Raw genomic sequence first — 6370 nt, 5'->3', positions numbered from 1 at the left:
GAGAGAGAGAGAGAGAGAGAGAGAGAGAGATTTATTACAAGTGATTGGTTCACATGATTATAGAGACTGAGAAGTCCCAAGGTCTGCAAATTGGAGACTCAGGAAGCCAATGGTATAGTTCCAATTCAAATCTAAAGCCTGAGAACCAGGGGAGCCAATAGTGTAAGTGCTAGTTCAAGTCCAAAGGCTCAAGGACAAAGGGGGGTGGGGTGTAGAGGGGGGACTGATAGCCTAGGACAGTGGTTCTCAACCTTCCTAATGCCGCGACCCTTTAATACAGTTCCTCATGTTGTGGTGACCCCCAACCATAAAATTATTTTCATTGCTACTTCATAACTGTAATTTTGCTACTGTTATGAATCGTAATGTAAATATCTGATATGCAGGATGTATTTTCATTGTTACAAATTGAACATAATTAAAGCATAGTGATTAATCACAAAAACAATATGTAATTATATATGTGTTTTCCGATGGTCTTAGGCGACCCCTGTGAAAGGGTCGTTCGACCCCCAAAGGGGTCGCGACCCACAGGTTGAGAACCGCTGGCCTAGGAGAAGATGCATGTCCCAGCACAAGCAGAAAGAGCAAATTTGCCCTTCCTCTACGGTTTTGTTCTATTTGGGCTTTCAATGAATTAAATGATGCCTACCCATTGTTGATGGTGATCTTTATTTAGTCTAGGACTTTAAATGCTAATCTCCTTTTAAAAATATATATATTTTATTGATTGTTTTACAGAGAGGAAGGGAGAGGGATAAAGAGCTAGAAACATAGATGAGAGAGAAACATCGATCAGCTGCCTCCTGCACACCTATTGGGGATGTGCCTGCAACCAAGGTACATGCCCTTGACCAGAATCGAACCTGGGACCTTTCAGTCCACAGGCCAACACTCTATCCACTGAGCCAAACTGGTTAGGGCCAAATGCTAACCTCTTATAGAAGCACCCTCATAGACACACCCAGAAATAATGTTTCATCAGCTATCTGGATATCTCTTAGCCTAATAAAGTTGACACAAAATTAATCATCATGGTGAATTTACAGCATACTGGCTCTCTGAAAAATGGAAACTGGTAAGCCTATTAACATTCTTCCATTCTTTTAACAAACTGTGCTGGGTGCTGGAAATACAATGATCAAGACAAGCACTGCCCCTGTGTTAATGGAGTTTAGTCTCTTTAGTTAGCAAGATCCCAGACAAATACACAGAAAAGACTTTTCAGTCTGAGAATTTTATGAGGCTGTGTCGATCTGTTTGTTGGAGGAATGTTAAGACTAAATCAACCAAAGCTTTCCCAAGAAAAAAGGTATGTACACAATCTGGCAGACATTGATATTGATAATGTTGATAAGCCTTCCCACTCTTTGAAAAAGTCACTGATAGAGCTGTTTACTAAAGAGCAAACACTAATTTACTGTGTCTTCAGGAGTTATTTACATTACAACAAGGCACAGAATCGATTGATATGGAACTCAGTTAAGAATGCTTTAATAGCAAAACAACCACAGAACTATACAGTATATTGTTATGCTAAAACATAATACCTGAGAACCACATGAAAGTTGAATTTAAATGTTATATGCATGCAAAATGGAAATTTTCTAGAGGCTTTTAGAAACACGATTATGGATTGCTATTCTGATTAACAAATGATACGAGCAGTGAAAAGAACTATTATACAAAGATAATGTGACATATATGTGACATATAAGATCATTATTCCTTTGACAAGCTTTACCCAATAATAGTATTTTCAATTACAATTAATAAATTTCAGAGAGAAACATTCAACCATTTTAGATCCACTTTGAAAAAAAATTTATTTCATTGCCATATCTATAAATACAATCAACATATTAATAATTTGCTATTAAAAAACAGTATCGGGTAGGTAAATTGCAAACTAACAATGTCTAAGTTATCAGAGATAAAACTTTCATAAGTGAATTTATTAAAATAAGATAAAATTGAAAACAAAATAAAGCAAAACCTTTAATAGATTATAATGTGCTACAGAAGAGTGGAGAAAATAATAAGAACATGAAGCAACAAGAACTTTTCACCATACATCCATAGTCCTAGAGTACAAAAATGTTCAAGCTTCAAATCCTGAAGCCAACAGTTCCCTTTAGCCTTCTCAGCACATCCTCACAAACCTGAGGCTTGAGCATAATCTTTTAGGGCCCAGTAAAGTCTTTGGGAGGCTTGCCACCCCCGGTCTCACTGTGGATAAGGCTCAGTGAACAAATACCAGGCTGAAACACAAGCTGTCCTTCCCTTGGGAAGAGGGATTTGGCTTAGGATGGGTTTAGGCATTTCAAGCTTGTGTTTGTTTTCCCAACCCCCATATGATTTTGCCAGAGGCCCCCTACATTCCTGCTGCACTGCAAAATTTTCATTGGTATCACTTGTCTTATAGAACATATGCATCCCAGAAAATATTCATTAATATTTCATAATATAAATGTTCTTCTGCCTTACATTAAATGAAATCAGGGATATGGTCCCACAGAAAACATACTTGGGCAAGGTATAAAAAAATGATAGCTACTTGGTCATATAACAACTACCTATTACAGTAAGCACAAAGTACTTTGAACAAAGACGTATAAAAATGAAGTTCTTAGTCATAAGTAATAGAAACTAACCAGCTAATTTTAGCTGGAAAGGAATTTATTGGCAGAATATCAAATACCTCATAGAATCAACAGGAAGGCTAAAGAACCAGGCTAAAAAATAAGCAGGAACTAAGGGCAATCAAAAGTAGAATGTGACCACAAGTAGTATCGTTGGAATACTACTGCTGACCCTGCCACAGGTAAAGATATTGCTAGATGCTATGCTAGACCCACTGGCTGCTGGGAACGTATTTTATATGGGTTTCATGCTCATACCCTCACTGCTAGAATTGGGGAGAGGGGATATCTAGCTAATTAGGCTTTTAGAGAGGGAGTTAGGGCCCTAGTGTTTACCAAGACTCACAAATTTCCCTCAGAGAGTTTAGATGTTTGGTGGCCACTTCAGTCCACAACTTGCCCCCTACAGTCTTTACCTCATACTTCCCCAGAGAGATGTTATGGTCATTGGTCATCACTGCTGCAGGTTGTCAGTATGCTATATTTTTTTAAGATAAGTTGCCATGATAGAAATTTGTTCTCCATAGAGACAATACTACTGATTCTGATTTTGAGGTAATATTAAGGTACATCTTCTACATAAGCATCAATATGTAGAGGGTGTTATAATGAGATCATGTTCCTAGCAGTGAAGAGGTCAATTTAAAAAGCACACTTTTTGTCAAGGTGATAAAGAATATAATAGTGATCCACAGTGGAAAGGCAAGCCTAAATTATGCAATAAAGATAGTACAAAGGGGTACTTATGCTAGCACTGTGTAAAGATTGCAAAGACAAATTAGATAGAGCTCTTGCTCTCAGAAAGCTTGGAGTATAGCAGAGTGACAGACTTCTGAATAGACCATCTGAATGTAGTGTGAGAAGTACTGTCATGGAAATATATGCAGAGTTTAATGGAAGCATGAAGGAAGGACCCTGATCTCAAATGTGGTGGGCAGGTGGTGGGTGGCTGGGAAAACTCACTGGAGCACATGAGGACATAACAACCTGAGCTCTCTTCTGAAGGATGAGTAGGAATTAGCCTCTATCTTTCAAGCATATTTTATAATCAAAAGCAATAAATCACTCAGACAATTATGCTGCATTTTTATTGAGAACAGTTCCAACTGCAACCTTTATTTCACCTCTCATAGCACTTACGCTGTATTGCAGTCACCTGTGCTCTTAGCTATTTTTCCACCAATCTTTAAGCTCTGTGGTGACAAGGACCATGTCAGTCCTGGTCATAGTGGTATTCTCACCCTCTAACACAGGGCCTAAGCACAAGGTGGTAATAAATGTTTGCTAAAGGAAAGATCAACATCAAAACCAAAACAACTTACCCTGGGACCAGAAATAATTGCTAGAGAAACAATTCTGACATTTAGTTAAAATACTGTTAAACTCCAGAGGCAGCTTATGTATAGTACTTGTAGTTGGTACTTGTGATAGTGTATTTATGTAACTAGGGTTAAATCTTTGATCTGCTGTGAAAGATCCAGAGATTCAACAACTGCTTACTAAATAGAAATGCAAAAGAGATTAAGAGTAATGGTGTTCATATCTTTTTTCCATAAAAAGAAGGGCTAACTTCCAAACTCTTTACTTTCCCATTAAGTTAAATGACAAGGACTCCTTAAAAAAAGAAGAAGAAAAAAACCCCCAAAACCCAGATGTTTAAAGGGAAGTATTACATGCTTTGACATAACAGGAAGAAGTTGAAAGGGAATCTAATAGCCCTATTTTAGCTAGAGAGTCAGTAAACTTGGCTTGAGGGTTCATACTTTATGATGCATGGAAACTTACTGTGGTCACACGGAAAACAACATTCCCCTCTATAAAAAACATTGGTCTTTGCAATAAATTTAATCCTAAATAGATTATAGCAATTTGTTTTCAAACATTAGGATGCATCAGAATTACCTGAGAAGTTGTGAAAACACAGATTTCTGGCCTCCATCCCCAGAGTTTCTGATTCAGTGAATCTGGGATGAGGCCAAGATCTTGTATCTCTAACAAGTTCTCAAGTATGTTATGCTGCCTTTTGGTGGCTATACACTGAGAACAACGGGACGCAGCAACTCCTTACCTTTTACGAAAGTTTTAGTGATTTTACTTATTATCATATCCCTCCACTCTTCATGCAAATTTAAGCAGCTCTCTTCATCTTAGAAAATTCAAGATTTTCTTTTACAAACTTTTCTTTTGGGAACCCCTTAGAAATGCTCAAATATAAATAGTCATGGACCATTATAATAAACTTTTTATTGCATTCCCTTAATACTAGGATGGGAATATGGAAGTTCAGAAATATTAGAATATGATTATATTAGTTAAGGTTCTCCAGAGAAACAGAATCAATAGGATTGCTTGATTGCTTGATTGATTATTAGAAGAGATTTATATAAGGAATTGGCTCACAGATTATAGAAACTAAGAAGCCCCACAATCCACAAATTGTATACTCAGGAAAGGGTGATGGTACAATTCCAGTCTAGGCTCAGAGGCCTGAGAATCAGGGGGGCAATGGTGTAAATCCTAGTGCAAGGACAGAAGACCTGTTTCATCTCAGCAGGCAGGCAGAAAGCAAAAGGGGTGAATTTCTTCTTCCTTTACCTTTTTGTGCTATTCAGGCCCACAATAGATTGGATGATGCCCACCCACATGGGAGAAGATGATTTACTTTATTGAGTCCATTAGTTCAAATGCTAATCTCATCTGGAAATACCCTCACAGACACAATCAGAAATAATGTTTAACATGGGTGCCCCTTGGCCCACATAGAATTAACCATTACGATGATGAAATGTTAAAGTCAAGATTTGGTATTTGCTTTTCTAGAAATATGATGATTGAAAACTCCTACAAGAAATGCTGGAAAAAATATTACTTTAAATCCATCTTTAAGAGGCAGGTTTTTAATGATTAAAACTTAGAACTTGAAGTTACAATGTCTGGATTTGAATCCTAGGAATATCACTTAATAGTTGTGGGGCCTTGGTCAAGTTAATGAGCTTTTCTGTAGCTCAGTTTTCTCATCTGTAAAGTTGGAAAAAATATTATTACATAATGTATAGAGAATTATATGAGGATTAAATGTAAAATGCTTAGAATACTATCTGGCACATTACATATATTCTATAAAAGAGCTAGCTTTTATTGTTGTTGTTAACATTATTTGTTGTCTGTCAAGAAAATATGGAAAATACACAGGTGTTCAAACTAAAAGAGAACAATCTAAGAACTTGAGTTTTTATGCCTATATGAAAATATCTACCTAATGCTATATCCCCATCTGCCTGCTCCTGGAGCCCTTCAAAATAACATAAAAATTAATCCTAGGTTGCTGGTATCCCAAAGGTACCTCAAAGTAAAAAATATAAAACTTCTGTAAAGAGACACATTTTAACCAAACTGCCTAGGATTATACAGATCAACCCTCTCTGAAAATGGTTTAAAAATATAAAATTACAAAACATGTATGGAAATAATCCACCATGAGTTAGAGTCAGCAGACACAATAAATAGTAAGATTTAGCCCTAAGAATTTTATATAATAGAACCATCTAACAGAATAATCTATAGTATAAAAATATGGTCAGATTAAAGATATTAAAAATTCACATTCAAACAGTCACAGCTAAAGAGACAATGAATGAACTGGAAGATAGATTTGAAATAATTGCAGCAAATGCAGCAATGACAGACATAGAAAATATGTTAGCAGTGGGATGAGGGACCATCCTGTT

Source organism: Myotis brandtii, unplaced genomic scaffold (assembly GCF_000412655.1).
Source record: "Myotis brandtii unplaced genomic scaffold, ASM41265v1 scaffold115, whole genome shotgun sequence".
In the NCBI taxonomy this organism is placed as follows: domain Eukaryota; kingdom Metazoa; phylum Chordata; class Mammalia; order Chiroptera; family Vespertilionidae; genus Myotis; species Myotis brandtii.
The sequence above is the reverse complement of the archived record's forward strand: the minus strand, read 5'-3'. Positions refer to the sequence as shown.